The following is a 24,297-nucleotide window of genomic DNA, read 5'->3' as shown; positions in this document are numbered from 1 at the left end:
AAACACAGGCTGGAAATGTATGTTTGTGGAAAGAAAATGGTGTCACGGGAATTTAAGTACTCATTTGCCCCAGCTCAACAAATCCCCCCCCCCCATTTAATGATTTTTCACAGTTAGGAAAGTGACGGTAAATTTATTGAAAAGTGCAGGAGGAATGAATGATTAATGGGGAGGCATATACAATCAAATCAGGATGAATGCTCATGGTCATATACAGTGGTACCTTGGGTTACAGATGCTTCAGGTTACAGACGCTTCAGGTTACAGACTCCGCTAACCCAGAAATAGTACCTCGGGTTAAGAACTTTGCTTCAGGTTGAGAACAGAAATCGTGCGGCGGCAGCGGGAGGCCCCATTAGCTAAAGTGGTACCTCAGGTTAAGAACAGTTTCAAGTTAAGAATGGACCTCCAAAACGAATTAAGTTCTTAACCCGAGGTACCACTGTAACTGCTCTGGAAACAAATCCAATATAATACTTAATAAAGACTGGACATAGTTTAACCCCTGTGGAAGCAAACTGGGATGAACACTATATAAACAGGTAGTCTGGATGTCGGGATGCCAGATAATTCCAGTAGGAACAGAAACTGCCAATGCTTGCTTATCAATTCCATGTTCAGAATGGAAATCAATCCAGTGAACATGATCAGTTGGCAAATTGTCCATAGTTGATTAAATTTCCATCCCATTTGCATGGCATTTCCTTTAAATTGACATGAGTGGGGTGGAATAACATAATGACAATGTAATTTATATGGGCGTAGCCAGGATCTATGATGGGCGGGGAGGACACCCACCTGTCCTCTTCCAGAACTGAGCTACCTGTGAGGCGATTGGTGAGTTCACAGGAGCCACATCTATCGCTTAGTTGGCTTGCCAGTTGCGTTGCTAGAATGCACCACAAAATCATCCACGTGACCTTGGTGACTATTTCAATTTCAAATATTCCAAGTATTTCTACTTTTAGTTAAGTATATTTATTTATTTACTCGATTTAGGCAGAGTTGCCCCCCTGCCCCCTGGCTATACTCATGGTAATTTACATGATTAGTTACATCAGTTCAGTAAGCTATGTAATTTTGCCACAGCGGACAGTGAGAGAAGCAACATAGTTTTTGCTGGAAGACAAACTGCAGTGAAATGGAAACAGCACTGCATACAGTGGTACCTCGGCTTAAGAACTTAATTCATTCTGGAGGTCCGTTCTTAACCTGAAACTGTTCTTAACCTGAGGTACCACTTTAGCTAATGGGGCCTCCCGCTGCCGCCGCACGATTTCTGTTCTCAACCTGAAGCAAAGTTCTTAACCCGAGGTACTATATCTGGGTTAGCGGAGTCTGTAATCTGAAGCGCCTTTTACCTGAAGTGTCTGTAACCCGAGGTACCACTGTACAACAAATCCTAGAACAATAGGGTCCAGAATGCAGCAGTCTGATTGGTCCACAGGAGCCACCCAATCCAACTCTGGGTGGAAGTGAATCCGTAACCTGATTGGCCTACAGGAGAATCCCAGAATTAGCCAATCACGTGGGGCCCATTGTGTAAATAATGTATATAAAGGAGGCATTTCGGGGGAACTTCCATACCTCCTCACCACTATGAGCTGAATAAAGAGCATGAAATCCACTCTCGACTCCAAGTATATTTCACCTTCATATTGTGATTTTATGTTGTGAACCACCCTGAGATCTACAGGTATAGGGCAGCATACAAATTTTAAAATAATAATAATAATAATAATAATAATAATAATAATAATAATAATAATAATACAGACAGACAGACAGGCAACAGCTCTCCCAGGTTTCAGGCAGAGGACACTCCTGACCTACCTGGAGATAATGAGGTACCTTCTGTGTGCAAAAACAGATGCCCTACTGCTGAGCCAAAGCCCATGCCCTAATGCCTGAGAGCCTTTTAACTGGGATGCACAGCTGAGCTGAGGGCTCTCCCCATTCCTATGGCACCTGCGTGGAGATCGCTTCCCCATCAAGCGGTGCTGACGGGTGTATCTTACAACTGTTCTGCCAGTGCTTTGCACTGCAGGAATTCCATCGCCTGTCCCCACCCACCCGTTGACTATGCGGCGAGAGAAGAACTGTACGAAAGTCTGTTATGGGCCATTATGAAAGAGCACTCAATTATTGCCATTGCTTTTCAGCAAATTGATATGTGTGCAGCTGCGTGGCTCCACTTCCAGTTGTTAAAAGACAGAGCGCGTCAGAGCCGAGAACAAGGGAAAGATCTGCTGTGTAAGTAGTATTTGTCAGAAAACCAGAGTAATTGCTGCTGTTTGCTGTGATTTATTGAGGTAACAAAGGTTAATAACAGTGTCACTCAGTCTCATTTTCATGTCATTATGATGTACCAGCCACAGAGCGCACCACAGCTGGGATAAGGGGGCTCCATCACTGGGCTTTATCTGACAGAGAGAGAGAGAGAGAGAGAGAGAGAGAGAGAGAGAGAGAGAGAGAGAGAAATACAGCCTTCTTTTTAGTATTCTCCAAATGCCTGCAGGCATTTTGTTTTGAAACTCAACGGACAAGAGGGAAAGACCTTTGGGAATGTTGTGATGTGCAAGGGGTTCTTGTGTCTGTAGGCTTTCCTGTTTTATTTCAAACTGCAAGGAGAGTGGCTCCATGCCTCCAGTTCTTGCCTGTGGAAAACTACTCCTTCCTTTGAGAAGAAGACCTTTGAGGTGGGAAAACTTCCTTGGTCTAGATGTGTAACAACTCCAGAATCAGGGACGTGCTTGCAAGGTTCTTTTCCGCTGTGGCTCTGATCAGCACAGAAACCAGGAGCAACGTGTGTTGCAGTGGGCAGGAGATGACCCTTGATTTCTATGTTCTTTTGTTCTGTGTCCATGTGTGCTGCCACAAGATGTAGTGATGGCTTTCAACTTGGACCAGTTTGGACCAGATTCATGGGAGATGAAGGCTATCAGTGGCAACTAGTCATGATGGCCATGTACCACCTCTAGAGACAGAGGTGGTATGGAAGGGGACAGGAGGGAGTTTAATATGCTTTCTAGGGGGTGGGGCACCTTGGAGACTTTCTGATGCTGCCCTGGGCTCCTTTGGGAATAAGGGTGGGATATAAATCTAATCAATAAAAATCAATCAATCAATCAAATAATTTATGCCTCCTCTCTTTTCTCTTTAACAATATCTTTGCCTCTATTCCATAACCTTGCAATACATTTTTTTCCTCTCTCTCTCATTCCACCCCCCTCCATGGAGAAATCAGTCATGCGCTTTCCTCTTCCTTTCCTCCAAAATAAATAAATACGGTAAATCTCGAGACCAACCAGTGTTGCTCCCCCTGGCCCAAATGTCTATTTGGCAACACCCAGTACACACCCCTCCCTCTCTCCTTCCCTGCCCACCCCCAGCTTGTAGCATGGAAGCCCCTTTCTTCCTCCTCCTAAGATTAGGCTCTATCTATATGTCTTACCCATATGCCCCCAAAGTGAGGAATTCATTAGCATACATTACACATTCATAAGAAAGAAATGGGCCAGGAGAGTGGGAGGCGTTGCAATTTATCTCAGCTGCTCCTTGACATGCTGCCTGGCAGGAGGGAAGAGAAGCAACGCTCAGAGCTGGAGCTGCGATTCGGCCCCTTGCACCTGCTTCTAGGGAAATCCAGACTCTTCCACCCACCCTCTCTGCCACGAATGGGAGAGAAGTCAGATTCAGTTCACATTTAAAGGTGAACCTGCCCCATTCGCACTTTCAGAAACAACGCACAAACCGAAACGCAGCTATCCTTTGAAATTCACACTTCTCTGAATTTTCCAATGCAGCTCTCCAGTCAAGTAACATGGAGGGAAAAGCACCACATACTGCGATAAAGCATGCATTAAAATGTTTGTGAAAATAACATGCAAAAATGTTTGTGAAGAGAACGTAAAAGCAAATGAAATTGATATGCAAAAAATGTGCATGTTAGGCAATATCACAAAGCAAAGAATGTGTATGTTAGGAGTCATTTGCAGTAATGTGCTGGTGAATTTTCATGATGACTTCAATTCTTTCACCATCACAAAGAGATGTGGAAATGTGGACAACAGAACTTAAGGCTGGAAAAATGAGAAATCGAGAGAACAGTTTCTTCCACCTCTGATCTACACTCCATTTTCATCTCTGTTGAACATGGTTTGCAGGGTATCATATTGTTTGAGAAATCTGCTCGACTAGAGGTGGCCATGGGATAATAATAATAATAATAATAATAATAATAATAATAATAATAATAAATTATTCATACCCCACCCATCTGGCTGGGTTTCCCCAGCCACTCTGGGCGGTTCCCAACAGAATTTTAAAAACACGATAAACATCAAACATTAAAAACTTCCCTAAACGGGGCTACCTTCAGATGTCTTCTAAAAGTCAGATAGTTGACATCTGATGGGAGGGCATTCCACAGGGCGGGTGCCACTACTGAGAAGGCCCTCTGCCTGGTTCCCTGTAACCTCACTTCTCACAGTGAGGGAACTGCCAGAAGGTCCTCAGAACTGGACCTCAGTTGAACGATGGGGGTGGAGACGCTCCTTCAGAAGAGAAGGATACATGCTTGCATGTTTTTCTCAACTTGACAAATTATTTCTGATTTTCCAGATGACCATCCTGTCTGGCCACACCAGCCTGCCTCTGCTAGGGTTGCTGTGTCTCCTACTCCGTGGATGAGGGTACTCTTGTTGAAGGGCAGCCGATGTCTGGTTTAAAGCTAAAGGGAGACTGGGGTGGGAAGGGCTGGAACAGGTCAAAGTACAACTTGATGTTGCCCATCAACAGCACCTCGTCACAGTGAGCCAGTGTGGTGTAGTGGTTAAGAGCGGTGGACTCGTAATCTGGTGAACCGGGTTCAATTCCCTGCTCCTCCACATGCAGCTGCTGGGTGACCTTGGGCTAGTCACACTTCTTTGAAGTCTCTCAGCCTTACTCACCTCACAGTGTGTTTGTTGTGGGGGAGGAAGGGAAAGGAGATTGTTGGCTGCTTTGAGATGCCTGAGGGTAGTGATAAAGCGAGATATCAAATCCAGGCTCTTCTTCTTCATCATTGCTAAGCTCTACTGTGGTCCAATTTAAATTAGGGCAATTATTTCTAAAATGGACTAAATTATCCTATGCAGTTTTTATGCGGATCTGTGCTCTTGTTTTCCCCCATGATACATTTCCTCTTTTTTGTGTGATGTCACTACCATACCCTCCGCTCAGTTCATTTAACCTTAGCGCATAAACTGCTGGCAGAGGAAAAAATGACTAATCTATCCATCTTGGAAGTGTATGTTTTGTGTGCGTGAGAAAGAGAGAATGAGGGAGGGAGGCTGAGAAAGAGAGAGGCTTGATATCCCAGTTTATTTTGCTTTTATCACACTTTCTGCAGAACACAGCGGGAATAGACCTCCCCCAGAACATCACAACAAAAGCCAAGAGAAGCTTGTAAGAAGTGAGGTCACAGCAAATGTGACATATATATTGAATACTGAATGCAGCGGGAACCCTGTGAGTTATCCTTTCTATCTCTCCCTGTATTTTGTGCCTGGTTACTTGTTTACAAAATACCATTGCTGTTTAATTTTTTAAAGGCACTCCCACAAGAGCATTCCACTTACATTGTACATCAGGAGTAAGGAACTCCAGCTGACAGCAGGGTTTTGCCAGGTCCTCTGGGTCCTCTCCTGCCCATCAGCTGCTTAGCAGGGAGCGGATGAGAGGCAGCAGGACTTTGATGTTGTGCGAAGGATGCAGCAGCAGCTATTCCATCTGCAAGAAGATCTGCTGCCAGATCATCAAAGCACAGGAGGGAAGCGTGCATCTGGGAGGTTCAAAAAGATGCAAAAAGTCACCCCTGCATTTCGCAGCTACGCATGTGCAATTTTCGGGATTCTGTTGCAGATGGAAGTTGAGGTTTTGAATAGTTGTGAGGGAGGGCTTGCAGTTCAGGTGCACATGGGCACTGTTGAGTTCTTTCCTTTTACACAGGCAGTTACTTCTCCCAGCACATGGAAACACAGCACATGAATGCTTCTCCCTGCATATAGAAACATAGGCTAGGCAACTCTCTAACAAGCTAGTTTTCTCTATGGAATTTTTCCAAGCAGATTTCAATAACTCCCCATGAAAAAAGGACTCAGGGACAGTATCTTGAAACTATGAAGCAACACAGTTAAGTCATAGGATTACCTCTCCATGAGAATTAGCATGGCAAGTTGCAGGTTTGAGGAGATCATCAACGAAGTGTCACCTGGTGATTCCTATCCTACATTTCTGCCCCCTTCCAATGTAATATGCCCCCCCCCCAAAAAAAAAGGGAAGAGGGGGAAAAGGACAGAGCTACTGCACCTTTAATAGTAATGTAGAAGAGGGAATTTCAGCAGGTATAATTTCTCACTATTAAAGGTATAGGAGCACTGCCCTCTTTTTCCATCTACCCTTCCAGTAGTGGTAGTAGTAAGTAGTGGTAGTTGCTCCAATAAGTATCAGGAAGCCAGGAGACACCGTTTTTATTTCCCCACAATGCCTCACGTATAGCTTGTCTCAGAGGCACCATGGGAAATTGAAATGGTGACCTTTAGTCTGAGCTAGCCACTGCTGATTAGAGGACAAGATCTTTTTAGGGGTGGGACTAGGTGTCAAGAAATTGACAAAAGATCTTGATTGCCATCAGTAGTAATGATCATCATGCAAATGTGGTCTCAGTTCTCACTGGGAGGGTTTGACTAATTTGCTGTGTGTGGAGTAGTGGTTAGGAGCATTGGCCATGAGCCAGAAAGTTGCCAGCTCACCGTGGAACTCATTAAAAAGTCATTAAGAAAGCTGTTATTGGCACAGCCTCCTTGTTGTCAGGCCATATGACTGTACCTCAGCCTGTAACCAAGTCTAAGCATAGGCACCCCAAACAATCATAGATTGCTTCCCAGTCGCATTTTTACCCCGACCTAGTTCCTTCTCCTTCCTCTGTTCCCTGCTCCCTCCCTGTGCCAAGGTTTATATTATAAGTTGCTTGGGGCTGCTTTCTTCTTGTACTCTGTAACACAGGGCCTGGGGACCTGTTCCAGCCCAAAGGCCACCTTCCTTTCTGGGGGCCATATTCCAGTGGAGGGTGGAGCCACAGGCAAAACTGGGCAGAGCAAGGAATGCAATTTTCGCCTTTGTATGCTAGGCTGCTGTCTATGCACAGTTGCACATCTTTCTCTACCCTCCACCCAAAGAACCAAGAGGTATTGTTGGAAGTGAAGGATAGGCTATTGCCAGGACACAACTTTGGCTGAGCCCTAGAGGAACTCCTCTAGCTGACAAACAATCACAGTGCAAGACCAGTCTACCATTGGGCAGAGAGAGGTATCTACCACAGGCAGCAGATGCTGAGGGGCAGAGGGCACAGAGAAGGAGCTGAAGGACAGAGCTATGTGTGCCATGTGGTGTACCCTCAAAGCTGGGATGCCCCCTGCACGTGCTGTAGAGGACATTGCCCCATTTGCAACAACGAAGTAAGGCTAAACTGCCCATCTAGTTTTTCTTTGTATATGGAGCATGGAGAGCCGTCCCCTCATTCCCAGGAAGCAGAATGTCCTAGGGCCATCCCTGTCTGCAAGAATTACTCCAGATGGAAGTAGTAACTAGCGTTACTAATGTTACTATTGTGCTGCCAAAGCTTCCTGTTACGGAGGTTTCTTTGTTTTGATGGTAAAGTTAAAGGGACCCCTGACCATTAGGTCCAGTCACGGACGACTCTGGGGTTGCAGCGCTCATCTTGCTTTATTGACCAAGGGAGCCAGCGTACAGCTTCTGGGTCATGTGGCCAGCAGGACTAAGCCACTTCTAGTGAACGAGAGCAGCGCACGGAAACGCCGTTTACCTTCTTGCTGGAGCGGTACCTATTTATCTACTTGCACTTGGCTGCTTTCGAACTGCTTTCCTCCTATATACATAAAAATGTAAGGCTGTCGTCACCCTGCAGTTTGTATGGCTGTTGATAGGCAGCCACGCCAACTCCAGTATGATAAATGGCAGGCAAGCAAATAAACAAGGGTGCTGTTTAAAAGAGGGGGAAATGCTGTTTAGCCAATGGCATTAATATGAAGAAAGGTTGCAGTGTTTGGGACTTTTTTAGTTTAGACAAAAGGTGAGTAAGAGGCAATAGGATAGGCGTCTATAAGATTATGCATAGCATGGAGAAAGTGGATAGAGATGTTTTTTTCTCCTCTTATAACACAAGAACTCACGGACCTTAATGAAGCTGAATATTGGAAGATTTAGGACTGATGAAATATAGTCCATCTTCACACAGCACATAGTTAAACTGTGGAACTCACTCCCCCAGTGATGGTCACCAGCTCGGATGGCTTTAAAAGAGGATCGGACAAATTCATGGTGGAGGAGAGGGCTGCCAGTGACTCCTAGTTGTTTGAAACCATGAGAGTGTTGGGATCACAGAATGCTGTGTGAGATAGTAAGTCTGCAGGCTTGAGTTTGCTAGCTGATGCAACTGGCTGATGCCATCAGCCTGCAATACTTTCTATGGAAGTGCTGGGTCAGAATGACTCACCAGTAATGTGCTGTCAGTTGATTGGCTGTCATTGGTTTAAAAGGGAAACCTGTCCAGCAGTAAAGGTGGTGGTGTAGAGGAGTGTGGTCAGAGAGAGAGAGAGTTAGAGGTCTTCCTATTTGCCTTAAGGTGCAGCCAGGTACTCTGTTTGACTGTATGAAGTGCTCGTGTATTATAGCCTGTAGAGAGCCAGTGTGGTGTAGTGGTTAAGAGCGGTGGACTCGTAATCTGGTGAACCGGGTTCGCTTCCCCTCTCCTCCACATGCAGCTGCTGGGTGACCTTGCGCTAGTCACACTTCTCTGAAGTCTCTCAGCCTCACTCACCTCACAGAGTGTTTGTTGTGGGTGAGGAAGGGAAAGGAGAATGTTAGCCACTTTGAGACTCCTTCGGGTAGTGATAAAGCAGGATATCAAATCCAAACTCTTCTATATAGCTTACAATAAATATACTGCACTGAAGAACCTGGAACTCTGAGCATTTCTGCTAAAGCGCCGCGAAGAATTCGCGACAGGGAGGGGAGAGGGCTGTTGTGCTTGTCTTCTGCTCCTTGGTTTCTCACAGGCATCTGCTTGGCTACTGTGAGAACAGGATGCTGGACTAAATGGGCCATTGGTCTGATTCAGCAGACAGTTGTGATGCTTTACTGTTTTCAGTCACTTGGAGACCTTTGGTAACAAGTAACTAACAGATCCTGAAGCTGAGGCTCCAATACTTTGGCCACCTCATGAGAAGAGAAGACTCCCTGGAAAAGACCCTGATGTTGGGAAAGATGGAGGACACAAGGAGAAGGGGATGACAGAGGACGAGATGGTTGGACAGTGTTCTCGAAGCTACAAACATGAGTCTGACCAAACTGCGGGAGGCAGTGGAAGACAGGAGTGCCTGGCGTGCTCTGGTCCATGGGGTCACGAAGAGTCAGACACAACTAAACGACAACAACAACTAACAACCACAGTAACAAAACGATACTACTTGTGAGACATAAAGAAGAGTTGAGTTCTCCCCTCCACATGCTGTTGGGGGCATGGGAAATTTGGAACACGCCTCATGGATGGCTGGTGGGTGCAAAACTGCTTTCCCCATAAAACCTGAAGATATATAATGGATTAGTGACCACGTCAGCTATGCAGTGTTCTGTAACGTCTTGATGGAGGGTGGGGGGAATTAATCTGGTTGTACCAAGATTTCAGAAATAGAGAGGAGAGGGGGAAAACTACTGAATTCCACTGCGACTAGCAAAACAGCCTTCTAAACAAACATCATCAGAGCAACTCAGTCCCCTCATTAGCACTCTTAACATCAAAGGCTCTCCTGCAGCAGAATTAACTATTTCTTCCAGGACGTTCAACAAAAGGAGGGATCCTAATGAGGTTAGTTAAAGGGGCTGCCCTGTTTCATTAGCTCTGCTGGGCTAGGTCTGCCAGTGAGGAACTATCAAGTAGATTGCTTTTTAAAAAATTACTCTGTTAATTGATATAAAACAAAAAGGACACAGATTAGTTGCATGCAATTAGCAAATTAATTATTGGCAATTACAGACTTAATAACGGAGTCGCTTTGCTGCTGTGTATTGGATTCTATGGCCCACATTCCTCACATTTATGAGCTGCAGATGTACCTTACACATAGACATACATACATGCATTAATTCACACACACACACACACACACACACACACACACACTTCATAAAAATAAAATATTTAGTTTATAAATAAATCTTTATTCATTTCTGTTATGCTGCTTTAGAGGTTGCTAGTATAGCACTTATGGGTGCACCTGGTACCCTGCCCTGAAATTATCCAGTAGAATAGGTTGCCCTGTATGCTGGACTGCAGTGGAGGTTTTTTTTATATAATTCCTTTAAAGCTCACAATGCTTTATCGAGTATGCAAATATGCTTAGAGACCCCCAAAGGTTGGTGACACCTGTGCTATTTGAATTGAGGAAAATCAGTGCCTTTAAGACATGTAGCCTCAGCTCAACATTGATCCTTTAAAAATCTGAGTGACTTTCCCCAAAAATATCTTGAAGAAAACAGGGCTATGCCATCAGTCATTGATGGCAGCGGTGGAGCAAGCCTATTGGATGCCAGGGGCAGTGTATGTGACCTGCACCCTGGGGCGGGGGCAGCTGCCCATGGGGGCGGGTCCAGCTGCCCACAGGGCTGGGCCAGCCGGGGGAAGGATGCTCTGTGGGGCCTCCGAGGAGCCTGCTTGCCTCCTCCCACTCAGCCACCCTACAGCTGAGGGAGAGGCGGCGGGCGAACCGTTTGGGGCAGCGCAGAGCCTGCGGGCGCCCACGTCACTGCGTCACTCCCAGGAGAGATGCATAGCTTGGGCACACTTCAGGCCCTGCGATGAGTGCCGCCTGGCATTTTGTCACCCGCCCTCAGTGGTGACACCCGGGGCGGACCACCCCCACTGTCCCTTCCTCCTCCCCTGATTGAGGGAGGAACCTTATTGTGCTGGTCCTGGGGCTAACTGAGAGGCGAGCTCCGAGTCCAATCCAAGGTTGATGGTGCGGTATGGAGGCTGTCCGTCAAAGCTGTAGCTGGGTCCAAGGCAGGGAGTCGGGTGAGGTCAGGAACTCTGGCAGAAGAGCAGGACAGGGTGCAGGCAGGAACAGGCTAGCAACAACGTTGCTCCTGCAACTTGGGACTGGGGCTGGCTGGCTTTTATCTGCCCCGAGGCAAAGGTCCACAGGTGACTCGCCTCTCCTGGCCTGGAGGCGAGCACTCCTCCTGCAGGAACTTAGTTCCCACCGCCTCTCTGCCCTGAGCCTCTGCAGTTCAGGAGAGGCTGGAGGGTTACCGGACCCAGAGGCAACCTCCTCTTTCCCTGATGGGGCTGAGAGTGGAGCACCTGCAGGCAATGGGTCCTCCATCACTTCAGGGGCCAGAGCAGACTCAGCTGGTGCCTGCACCTGAGGATCCAGCACAGGTGAGGACCCTTCAGGCTCAGGCCCCAGCCCCGGCTCAGCGGGTTCTGGAGGCGGGGACGCCTGTGCAGGCTGGGATTCTTCAGGTTCAGCCTCTGAGTCCGAATCCCAGGCCATCACACTTATGTTCTCTGGAAGGGCAGATGAGGGCCATAGAATGTTGCAGAATTCTCTTTCCAAAGTCCAGGAATGTTTCTCTTCTGCTGGTTGTGCCCTGTGGGCAATGGGTCCAAAAACAGGGCGTGCCAGGCATTTCCCTGCATCCACAGAATCCAGGGCTGGCTCTGGACGTTTTGACGCTAGAGGACAACTAAACAGAAAACGCCATACATTTCTCTTCCATCTCCTTCTCTGATGCGCACTCGCTGCCAACATGTACCCACTGTGCACATCAATGTGCAATCCAGCACAGCTGACCAAACTGTGGTGCACGTGAGTTTTCCAGACTCTTGCGCACATGCAAATGCGCGCGCGCGCGCACACACACACACACACACACACACACACACACAATGTCTGCTTTCTAAACTCTTGTCCTGTAACACAGATTTGTCGCCGCTGTTCATCAACACAAGACATGGTAAACCCTATGGAATAATCTGCCTCAAGTGTTTATCAGAAATAATAATGCTATTATTTTCTGTGCATGCATCCTGAAGTTACAAAGCCTCAGATGGGATTAATAGAAATTTTAATTAAGATATGGAAATAAGCCTCTTTCCCTCACATGTGCAGAGAAAGCTGGAAGTTAGTTGTGTGACTGACAGCCTGCTAAGACCTGCTGGAGAAACCATTTCTCAATATGGATGGCATCTCTTAAGGCCGAATTGCAAAACCGCAAAGATACCCTGACCTAGATTCATTTGTTTATGAAATCATTTCTACCTCAAATCTTGCACCCAAACAGGATCTGTGGAATATCTTAATAAAACAGCCCATTTAAAGAATAAGAGTGCCTATTGCTTGTGGTGAAGAGGTCTTGCGAGGGCTCCATCATGGGGCCAGATTGTAGTTGGAGCTATTCACAATTTATTGAACCAGGTGATGGCTGAATCTTTGCCAGATAGGCCTCAGGTACATAGCTGTCAACTGTCCCTTATTTGGTGGGAAAGTCCCTTATCCCAGCGCTGTGTCCCGCTGCGGTCCCTTATTGATGACGGCCCTTAAATTTCCCGGGTTTCAAAGGAAGTAGCTCCTCTCCCTCCCTCCCTGTCGGCCAGGGAGGAGGGAGGCTCCAACTGTGTTGCTAGGCTGTGTTGCTCACCCAATAAGGAGTCTAAGAACGACTGGGGGGGTGGAGCTTGCATGCCTTGTGCCAATCAAATCGGCTGCGTTGCCTGGGGACTCGCTTTTGCTCAGCGCTTCCCAGCGGAGAGGTGACGGTGGTTTTCCTTGCTGCATCCCCTTTGCCGGGTTGCTGTGCTGTGGGAACCACCGCTTGAGGCTTCGTTTGGCTGCTGGCTGGGTTTTCTGCCTTTGGCTCAGAGGGGCTCAGAAGTTGAACATACCAGTGTTCGGAAAATCCCTTATTTTGGCTGCTGATCCCTTATTTTCAAGGCTGCTGGTCCCTTATTTTCAAATCTGTAAGTTGACAGCTATGCTCAGGTAGTCCCAGGTGCAGTACCTAACTCCTCACATTGCAACATGTCCAGTTTCCTTTTCACCAAGAAAGCGCCAGTGTTGGAACTCTTTGTGCCAGCAGTTCTTAAAGACAGGCTGATTAATTTGTCTTGCCAAGAGGAGTGCAAGTATATCCTTTCCCATCAACCCCCCCTCCCAAAATCCAGCTGAAGAAAACCTGACATTTACTGCAAGCGCAGGAAAGAGCTGGTGATTACCACTCCTCAGGCTTTTGTGCAAAAGGACGGGCAGTTTGGTGACAGAAAATCTGCAAAGCATTAAACAGAAATGATTTTTTAAAAAGGAGTCTCAGCCAAATTAAACTTTTATGCAAAGCCCAGCAAGAGATGAGGGAAGAAGAAATTAAGGTTTGGATTTATTTATTTTTTTCAAAAAAAATGGAAGGACTCCATTAAAAAAATGGCCCAGAACAAAATCTCAAGTTTATGTGTGAATGAGAAAGCACTAACCCAAGATAAGGCAGTTGCAATAAATTGTGTGGTTAAGTACCAATAGCTGACATTATCTCTGTTCAAGCAGGAGGGATTAATACTGTTTAATAGCAATTTATTAGCACTTACATATACACACATTTCACTCCTCCCCCCCTCCGCAACTTCCCCCTTGAAATTAAAAATATATATATCATCGCTTCCTAATCTTTTAACAAGAAGTCAAGAGCTAACTGCATTCTAAAACAATTTTAATCGCTGGATATTGTGGTCACACTGTTTGAGTTCAATTTAAATATTTAGCAAACATGAGATAAATTATATGGGCAGTTTAAACACACACACACACACACACACAGAGAGAGAGAGAGAGAGAGAGAGAGAGAGAGAGAGAGAGGACTCTTTACAGTAAAGCTACAGTAGGAATCCATGTATATTCTTACCTTATGAGAGGTTGAACAGGTATCCTAATTGCCTGTGGACTAAGAGGAGTTCATTAACACCTGTTATCATGTATGCTGAGCTTGAACCTGAAGAATTCACGACACTAGTGTCCAACTGGATCAGTGCCAAAGAGTGACTCAGAAAAGTCTTGTTACAATAGCTCCTCCACTCAACAGGAGAAGCTGTAGCAAGGACTTTTCTAGACTTGGGAACGGGCGATTCAGCACCAAAATTGACTAGCATGCCTGACAAGGTGGGTGGGGTATACCGTATTTTTCGCTCTATAAGACACACTTTTTTCTTCCTAAAAAGTAAGGGGAAATGTCTGTGCACCTTATGGAGCGAATGCGTGGTCCCTGGAGCTGAATTGCCCAGGGGTGAAAAGCAGATCGTGCTTTTTTTTTTTTTTTTTTTTTGAAAAAGGGAAGGGGGTGTTGAAAGGAAGCAGCTGATTGGCAAGTGATCAGGGAGGGAGATAAGGGACGCTAGCAATAAAGGAAGCTGCCTGGGAGTGGGGAGGTAAAAGCCCATGGATCCTCAGCCTGCACCAAAAAAAATTCCACTGTTTTGTGGAGCCGCAATGGTGCAAAAATGTGGTTACAAAGCACAGATCCACGTGGATCCTCAGGATTTTTGCATTGGGCTACCCCATACACACCGTCAAATCACATGTTTATGGCCACAGCATGAACCACAAAAATTATACATCCACTGTTTCGTTCAGAATATTTTTTTTTCTTGTTTTCCTCTAAAAACTAGGTGTGTCTTATGGAGCGAAAAATACGGTAACTATAAAAAATATTATTATTATTATAACAAAACCAAACCATTATGATAGCATCTCTGACCAGTCTGGTCGATCATATCTCATCTTAATAAGCCAAGATACAGGTCCTTTGATCCTTTTTGTGGTTAGCCGCAGTTAAGACAGGAAGTCTCTAATTCACTACACTGTGCAATTTGTGCCCAATTTCCAGTTTGGTTCTGAAGTCTATATGCATTTCTGATGAAAATGAACAGGAAGAGGAAGGAAGGAAGTTCTCTTGTGCACAAAATGTTCTGTTCCTGAGACTCGTATTTTAATATTTGTGCCGACAGGAACAAGACAGATATTAAACTATTTAAATGTTGTAAATTATCATGATACACACCCACATGCGCACACGCAGGCGTATATGAGTCTGATTTCTACATCTTTTCTTTGGCAGAATGTTAAATGCCCATGGATGAATGGGCAGAGGGAAAATATCGATAAAATAAATAAAAATGGATGGGAAACATTTATCTGGCAGCCCACAAGATAACACCATCAGGAGAGGCAGCTGCATCGAAGGGTGGGGATGATGGGGAGAATAGGAAAACAAGATATCTCTTTTATGGGGGGGGGAGATGAATGCAAAGCACAGATTTGGTAAGAAAATCAGCTGAGAATGAAAAGGTGACAATGAAATTAAATAAATAAACTTGAGCTGTTCGTTAAAAAGGGAGAGAGGACCCAGTGTGTTGGAACTACCTTGCAAATTGGTGAAGAAGCCAAGCTTTTGACACCAGCTTTGCAGCATTCAATACTAACTGAATTGCATTTATTTATTTTTTAACTCATTGGTTAATCACTCATGGCGGGTTCCAGTAGACACCCTTGTGGCTCTTGCATACTGATAATCTGGGTGTCAGATGGATCTTTTCTTAGGTGTAACATCCACAAATAGTTCTGACATTTTAATTTACAACAAAGAGTAATAATATATGTATGCTATTTCAACAACCCAACAAAAATAATGTAGTAACTGACGTGTGTGCTATTTGCTATTGATGTAATACAGTCATACCTCGGGTTACAGATGCTTCAGGTTGTGTTTTTTTGGGTTACGGACGTGCTGAAACCCGGAAGTACTGGAATGGGTTACTAAATTGCGCTTTGCGCATGTGCAGAAGCGCCGAATCGCAACCTACGTGTGCACTGATGCGGCCCCAGTGGCGTAGCGTGGGTTGTCAGCACCCGGGGCAAGGCAAGTAATTTGCGCCCCCTAACCCATGGATTTGCACCCCTAACCCGTGGATTTGCGCCCCCTAACCCTAACCCCCAGATGTTGCGCCCGGCCCCCCCTGCACCCCCCATGCTACGCCACTGTGCGGCCCTGCGGGTTGTGACTGCTGTGGGTTGCAAACATGCCTCCCGCATGGATCACGTTTGCAACCCAAGCATCCACTGTACTGTATGATTCTCTCATTACAGTGGAAAATGGCCGCTATTAAGCAATCTATCAATTATCTTCAGAGCTGGAGCAAATTATTGCTTAAGGTGAAATTTGTTTAGTAGGTGAGGGGGACTACTTCTAATCCTCAGATTTGGTATTTGCATGTGATAATACTTTACCAGATTTTGTGCGCATGTGAAGACCCAAAGAGTGTTGGCCCAGCCTTCCTAGTCTGATTGGAAGTAATACTGCAATTTTTGTTGGTGAAGAAGGAACTTGGCTTTTGATTAACTTCATGTGAATAATATAATAATTTATTATTTCTACCCCGCCCATCTGGCTGGGTTTCCCCAGCCACTCTGTGCGGCTTCCAACAAAAGATTAAAAATACATGAATGGAAAGGACATGTGTGGAAACCTATAGGCTGAAATCCAGTGCCAATGGAATCGATACCATTGGTGGATCCCAACTGTTCTCCAAAAGTGGCAGTGCCCTGCTGGCTCCAACTGAATGGCTAGATGCACTTCATTGTAGGTTGTCATGGACTGGCTGGATGCAGAGATGGGTTGGGAGGCACCAGATAGTTACCTTGGATACCAGGATTGGTTACCCACCCATCCAATAGCTTATTTTCTCTGTGGGTGAGCACAGCAATGGCTGGTGTAGGTGCCCTTTTCCATCTCCTCTCCCAAAAAATTGTTTTGGAGTTTTTCTTTGATTATATATATATATATATATATATATATATATATATATATATGCTTTCGTAGATTTTCACGGGTACAGGAATGCAGGTTTTGGTGTCTTCGGGTGTCTTCCCGTGTAAGAGTTGGGGTGTCTAGGCGACGTTTCGACGAGGTCTCACTCGTCATCTTCAGGCTGGTGCTTTCGGCTTCTTGTTACTAACAAGAAGCCGAAAGCACCAGCCTGAAGATGACGAGTGAGACCTCGTCGAAACGTCGCCTAGACACCCCAACTCTTACACGGGAAGACACCCGAAGACACCAAAACCTGCATATATATATATATATATATATATATATATATATATATATATACACACTCCAACTTGCCGTATGTCCGGCTTTTCTGATTCAGCTGAAATCCTCCCCGATGCCATTTTAAAGAGATTCCCAGACATGCCTTCACCATTTGTGCTCCTGTCCCTTCTGCTCATTTAGATGTGGCAGCCATTTTGTGTTGCGTCACACCCAAGGGCAGCCATTTTGTGAGTGGCGCCTCCAACACTTTCTAAAATTCCCAAAGATCCCCACAGGGCTGAAAAGGTTGGTAACCCTCCCCAATTTTAGTCCAGAATCCTGTTTTCAACAATTATCACCCAACAACTCTCACCCAGGTCAACCCTTTCCCATTGTTTACCTACCAACTTGCTAGCAACTTATATTCAGAGCTATACTACTGGTTGTTCTCATGGGTAATAAAACCTTCCCTATGAATTTGTGCAATTCACCTTTTAAGCTATGGGTAAAGCCAGCAACCGTTGCTTATTCTTGTTGTGTATTTCACTTTTAGTCTTTCCTGTGGGGAACTTTTGCCTCTTGGCTGGCCTCTACCCTTCTAATTTCTCACTCATTTGCAGCTGCACAGACTAACAAGGAACTCCTTACTATATATAACCTAGTAGGGAAGATGTGAAACTTCTCTGGTTTCAATGAGGTTTCAGAAGTCTTGCCGAGACAATTTCAGACCACTTGTGATTATTCCTCAGCAGCGACAAAACTTCTGACCAAACTCAATTACTTCTATACTTAAGTGACTTGTTATAAACAATTAAGTGGGTCAATGCATATGCAAATACCAGAGGCACAAATCACCTTTGCTTGGGGGTGGGGAGAAGATGAAGATGCTTGATCTGCACCGATACACTGGTACTTTTTATTAAAAAGTAACTGCAACAAAATATTTTAAAATACACTGTTGCCTGCTCTCCCAACACGTTGTTGTTGTTTAGTTGTTTAGTCGTGTCCGACTCTTTGTGACCCCATGGACCAGAGCACGCCAGGCCCTCCTGTCTTCCACTGACTCCCGCAGTTTAGTCAAACTCATGCTGGTAGCTTCGAGAACACTGTCCAACCATCTCATCCTCTGTCGTCCCCTTCTCCTTGTGCCCTCCATCTTTCCCAACATCAGGGTCTTTTCCAGGGAGTCTTCTCTTCTCATGAGGTGGCCAAAGTATTGGAGCCTCAGCTTCAGGATCTGTCCTTCCAGTGAGCACTCAGGGCTGATTTCCTTAAGAATGGATAGGTTTGACCTTCTTGCAGTCCAAGGGACTCTCAAGAGTCTCCTCCAGCACCACAATTCAAAAGCATCAATTCTTCGGCGATCAGCCTTCTTTATGGTCCAGCTCTCACTTCCATACATCACTACTGGGAAAACCATAGCTTTCCCAGCTATGGGAAGGTGGCAAGGTGATGTTGGCAAGGTGATGTCTCTGCTTTCCCAACACATTAATCTTGTCTATATCCCAATAAAGGGCTTGTAATCCTTCTGTCTACCTCTCTCTTTGCTCCCCCAAGCTGAGATCAGAAATCCGGTTTGATTGGACCCAAATACCACGGTGCTGTTCATTTCCAGCAAAAGGGGGAGAGGTGGGAACGAAGCCTGTCACAGAGTAAATAATTAGAATTATTTCCTTTTTCCTTTTTAAAGCTGCTAGTTCTCAGCTGGCCAACTGAACATGCGAATCTGAAGGCAGGGTATTTATATCCCCGACTTCACACTTAACCATGCGATTGGCAACCACGAACAAGGGCGATAATAATTACACTGTGATGTTGAGCCCCGCTACCCTTGAGGTAGAAACGAACGGAATGAACACAGCTAGGGACTTTGTCGCAGAAACTCCAGGGTTGTAAATGACATTCACCTGACAGAAAATTGGAAGCGGACTACACAATGATATGAAGTGGAAAGTCTGGTGGCCAGTGGGGATAGCAAGACAAGAGGCTGCCCTCAACGTAAAAGCCTGAAATCCCCTTTCCAGGGCTGGAACAGGGAGATTTCCGTTGCTCTCGAGAAGTCATTTCAATTTGTACCTGTGTTCATAACAGGACAGGGCTTCAGTTTATAATCTGAGCAATAAAGCTGGCTCATCAGGAACTTCTCGAGGAAACTTGTTATTACTGAAAATGACACTCTAATTGCCTCCAGACATTCGGTAGGTCTACTGAGTGGAAGAGCCTGATAAGCTATTGAGCTATTAAGGGATGTAGAATCAATTAATGTAAGGAGATAAGAAAGTAATACCCTACCAAGGTAAACTAACTGAATAGTATGTGTCAGACAAGTTAACTGTGAACCCAGGAAGTGGTAGACATTCCCAGTGCTGTCTGCCAGCATTCTTCCCACACTGCCACACTGGAAATACGTTGAGCTGGCTGCTGCTTCTGACATGTCAAGCGGCGTAGGGATGTTGATAGATGTTGGGAGATGATATATTTGCTAGTTATTATTCTTCCTTCCTCGCGTTTGGGAGTTCAGCAGAATGCATCCCTTTGCAGCTTCAGAGGAAGCTTAGAGAGGCTAGTTTTAGCCTTTTAGTTTAAGTAATCTAGGATCGAGGGGACGCGTGACCGACTCTAGGGTTGCGGCGCTCATTTCGCTTTATTGGCCGAGGGAGCTGGCATACAGCTTCCGGGTCATGTGTCCAACATGACTAAGCTGCTTCTGGCAAACCAGAGCAGCGCACGAAAACACCGTTTACCTTCCCGCCAGAGCAGTACCTATTTATCTACTTGCACTTTGACGTGCTTTCGAACTGCTAGGTTGGCAGGAGCAGGGACTGAGCAACGGGAGCTCACCCCGTCGCGGGGATTCGAACCGCTGACCTTCTGATTGGCAAGTCCTAGGTTCTGTGGTTTAACCCAATGTGCAAAGTCACAAATTTTGCTGAATTACACCTTGAATATACACCTCCACTTTTTCCTTGGTCTTTCAGATCTAAAACCAGATTTGTGACCAGCAAAGGCATGGGTAAACTCCCAGGAAGATTCCTCTAGCACAGGTATGTCCAACTTCCAAGAAACTGCAATCTACTCCCACTTTAACAAATCTGGCAATGATCTACTCATTGGATTGACCAAAGTTGTTGAGATTTTGGGGGGGAGCCAAAGTTGTTGAGCTCCTCCTCCAGGCACATTCCCTCATTACGCCGAGTATCCAGCACGCAGGGAAGGATGAGAAAATATGAGCTACATTGCAAAGAGGTTTATTTCTAACTACACAGACAGAAAAGAAAATACATCTCTCTGTGAGAGCAGAGAGCAACTGGAAAACAAAGGAACAGGCAACCAGTAACATCACATCCGTCTCCTGTCTTCCGTGAAACTTCCAATAGCCTGGCATCTCTGGAATGCAAAACAGAGTCTTGTGACTTCAAGCATTGCACCAGTGGCATAAACAGAAACTAACACTTGGAGGGGGATCGGGATCCCACGGTTGACCTGTTGGACATCCCTGCTTTAGGAACATAGTAAGACTCTGATACTTCATAAGGCAGGACAGGACCAGTACAGCAGACACTCCATCATCTCCATTTTGGACCTTAAAGACCAAGAAAAAACATCTGTGTATGGTGCATAAGTTGTGAGCAAGCACAATTTGTGACACCACACAATAATGTTACTTATATACAGGGCACAGCTTAGCTTCCAGTTACTCAGTTTTGTGTAGCTCGAGTCAACCTAAACTCTGGTCTTAAATCCGCACGGTTTCTCATATATATATATATATATATATATATATATATATATATATATATGAATGAATAATGATGATGATGACTTCTTTTTTTAAAAAAAAACAACAACCAGTGTATCAGCGATTGTTTGCAACACAGCTGCCCAGTCCTTTGTGTACCAAATAAATAATAGCAATAAAGCCCCCTTCATCACTATCCCCAGCAAACACGCGCTCCCATACACAGGTTAGCATAATCACATTCTCTTTTGTTCTCTTCACTTTCTTTGTTCGCTGTGCAGTAATGAAAAATGACAGCCATATTTATTGTAACATTCCTCCAGGAATGCAAAGATAATTACCTACTCTTAGCAAGGAGATGAGAACAAGGGTGAATTCTATCTCCTTCCAACTGTCTGCACCCTAAGACAGGAGCGTGTGTGAAATGCAAATAATTAGACCTGTAGGAGTAATTAAGGGGTAGGAAATTGAGCACCGTGGGTTGGTGTGTGTGCATGAGCAGAAGTTGTTTCGATGGCGGTGGTTTCTGGTTGTGTAAAATAAAACCTGGCGGATGTCTTGTGCTATAAGAGACCGTCAACAACCACCAAGGCCCGGCTTAGTTTTACGAGGGAAGTTTTGGCCTTCTTGAGAGAACCTCCTGCTCAACAAATGCAATTAAGTCTCAGTGTGATGCATTTGGGGCCGGCTCTTGCATTAGGCAGAGTGTGCAACATAGCTTAAGCTAAACTGCTTGCTTTTGGTGCCACAGAGCCAGGCAGTGTCAAAGTTAAGCACCGTTCAGACAGTTTCTAGGAGGTGGAGAATCATCATTTGCAGTGGCTGCAGCCAGAAGCAGCTCATTCAATGGGGTGAAGCCACAGCATTCACTTCCTGACAGTGGTGTTGCTGCTGTGCACTGGGAGGGAGTGGTGGGGGCGCCTGAGGCAGGTGGAGGCCGTGGGGCCGTATCTGTGGAGTCCATCCAGCACTCTTGCTGGGGCATCCACACAGCCCCATATCTCATTATCTCCATCCTAGTAAGGGGCGCAGTGCAGCTTTGCCCTACCTGAACTGCTTCTGGCAGTAGCTCACGGTCCTTCTTTTTCCCCATCCCTCCTGTGCTGCAAATGGCACCAACAGCTACTTTGTGGGTAGCCTGGACACCAGTTTGCATCCTTCACAATGCCCTAGACCTAACTGTTACTCAAGAGACTTTCTAGTTAGCTTCTGTCCGTGGTGGAATTCCAGGGGGCGCTATCATTTCTTTTGTTGTTGTTTACAAGTTCCTGGGTTTCCCAGTCAGGTAATCACACTCCTTTGTCCTGACTGAGAACCTAATCCATTCCTGGGATGACTGGCTGTCTGGCACCCATCTGCCAGGGTGCCAGTGATTATCTCTTGTGCAAGAGGCTGCTGTGAACATGATCCCAGGTTTCGTAGATTATGGCTGCCTGTACCCCAGACTCCCCCTCCCTCGTTGCCATTACTTTCCTGAACAGAACAAAGTTGGAATGGTGCAAATCCATACTGGAATAATTTTATATGACTTTCCCAGTGAGCCATTACATAGATACATTTATCTATATACATTCTATATATATCTATATATATACATTCGCAGGGAAGCCAAAATGCTTGTTTGCAAAGCTATTGTACATGAACCACTTACAAACACCGTCTCCAACTTCTCGAAAGATTCCATCAACAGTGTCTCCGAAAATCTTACACATCACTTGGGTAGACAGGTGAACTAATATCAGTGTACTGGATAAAGCAAATATCACCAGTATTGAAGCAATGATTCTTCAACATCATCTTCGTTGGACTGGTCATATTGTGCGGATGCCTGATTATCGTCTTCCAAAGCAGCTACTCTATTCCGAACTTAAATATGGAAAGCGTAATGCTGGTGGTCAACAAAAGAGGTTTAAAGATGGTCTCAAGACAAATCTAAAAAAAAAAATGTAGTATAAACATTGACAACTGGGAAACACTGGCCTGTGAGCACTCCAGTTGGAGAACAGCCTTTACCAAAGGTGTCATGGACATTGAAGACTCTCAAACTCAGAATGCAAGGGAGAAACGTGCTAAGAGGAAGACATTCTTAGCAAATCTGCACCGTGATCAACTCCCACCCAGAAACCAATCTCCCCACTGTGGTAGGACATGTGGATCCAGAATTGGCCTCCACAGTCATTTATGGACTCATTGTTAAAACTGTGTTGATGGAAGGCAATCTTAGTCAGCTATGAGTGATTGCTGAAGAAGAAGAAGAAGAAATTTATCAGTGAACTGTAATGTGCAGCAGAGGCGCTTTGAATAGAGATAGGAAAAACTGTGATGAAGTGTTTTGTGGGGACATTTGCAGAAGTGATTGTGTTGATTTTGGTAGTCAGGGTGTGTGTGTATGGTATCTGCTGGAGGAGCAACCACCCCCTACATTCACTGCATTTTTCACTCTCTAAGACGCACCAGACCACAAGACACACCTAGTTTTTGGAGGAGGAAAACAAGAAAAAAATATATTCTGAATCTCAGAAGCCAGAACAGCAAGAGGGATCGCTGCGCAGTGAAAACAGCAATCCCTCTTGCTGTTCTGGCTTCTGGGATAGCTGCGCAGCCTGCATTCGCTCCATAAGACGCACACACATTTCCCCTTACTTTTTAGGAGGGAAAAAATGAGTCTTATAGAGCAAAAAATACGGTACATGAATTCCTGCAACAGTGCCTATGCATAGATCCTACCCACTGTGACCCCATCAGCAGCCCACAGGCCAGACTTCTTTCTTTGCCACCCCTCCGCAAACATTCTGAGCACTGCGCAACAGTTTAGTCCCTTGCTGCAGGTTTCAAACACTGCTGCCGTTTGGCGGACAAATGGGTTGCACGGCTATGCTTTGCATATAGTCTGCACAGCATGTATTTGTGTCGTGTGTACCCAGGGGGCTTGTGCCTTTAATCCTCCTCGGAGACCGAAAAGCTGAGCACTTTGCTCGCTGCTTTCCCCCTTTAAGCTGAGCTATTATCTGCAATTTCTGTAGTATGTTTCATAAGCAGAGGTTATCGTATGTTGCAGGCCATCTATCCTGCTGGGGAGCAAAAATGAACGCTTGATAATGCTGTTGCCCAAAGGCAGATAAGAGCTCCAGCTTGCTGAAAAATCCCACAAGGTTTCCTGTAACAAAAAATAAAGTGGGGATATAATTTATTATCCTCCCCTCCCGCACTGGGCCATGTGATCGTCTGCAACATCAAGCCAACCTACGGTGCATGTTAAAACAGATATATAAATAAACCTGTTGACAGCTTTCTTTTGCTCTGCCATTGATCTGCAGTGAGTTGCATCTTCATACTTAAGAACTAAAGGGCACCTCAAGACTGAA

At 45.4% G+C, this 24,297-nt stretch overlaps 1 long non-coding RNA gene across 2 annotated transcripts; it reads left to right on the top strand.

Moving 5' to 3' along the window:
- The first annotated feature begins 846 nt into the window (after positions 1 to 846).
- LOC310708950 lies at positions 847 to 22,590 on the top strand. 2 transcript variants are annotated; one of them, XR_014527250.1, is made up of 6 exons: positions 847 to 924; positions 2,163 to 2,253; positions 4,624 to 4,694; positions 5,393 to 5,511; positions 20,172 to 20,237; positions 22,536 to 22,590. It is a non-coding gene; the product is annotated as an uncharacterized lncRNA (long non-coding RNA). The 2 variants fall into 2 exon arrangements; XR_014527251.1 differs by lacking the exon at positions 22,536 to 22,590 and having other exon boundaries at positions 20,172 to 20,337.
- The last annotated feature ends 1,707 nt before the right edge of the window (positions 22,591 to 24,297 follow it).

This window comes from Podarcis liolepis (genome assembly GCF_965112155.1).
Source record: "Podarcis liolepis genome assembly, chromosome: 6".
NCBI classification, from domain to species: domain Eukaryota; kingdom Metazoa; phylum Chordata; class Lepidosauria; order Squamata; family Lacertidae; genus Podarcis; species Podarcis liolepis.
The sequence above is the reverse complement of the archived record's forward strand: the minus strand, read 5'-3'. Positions and strand labels throughout refer to the sequence as shown.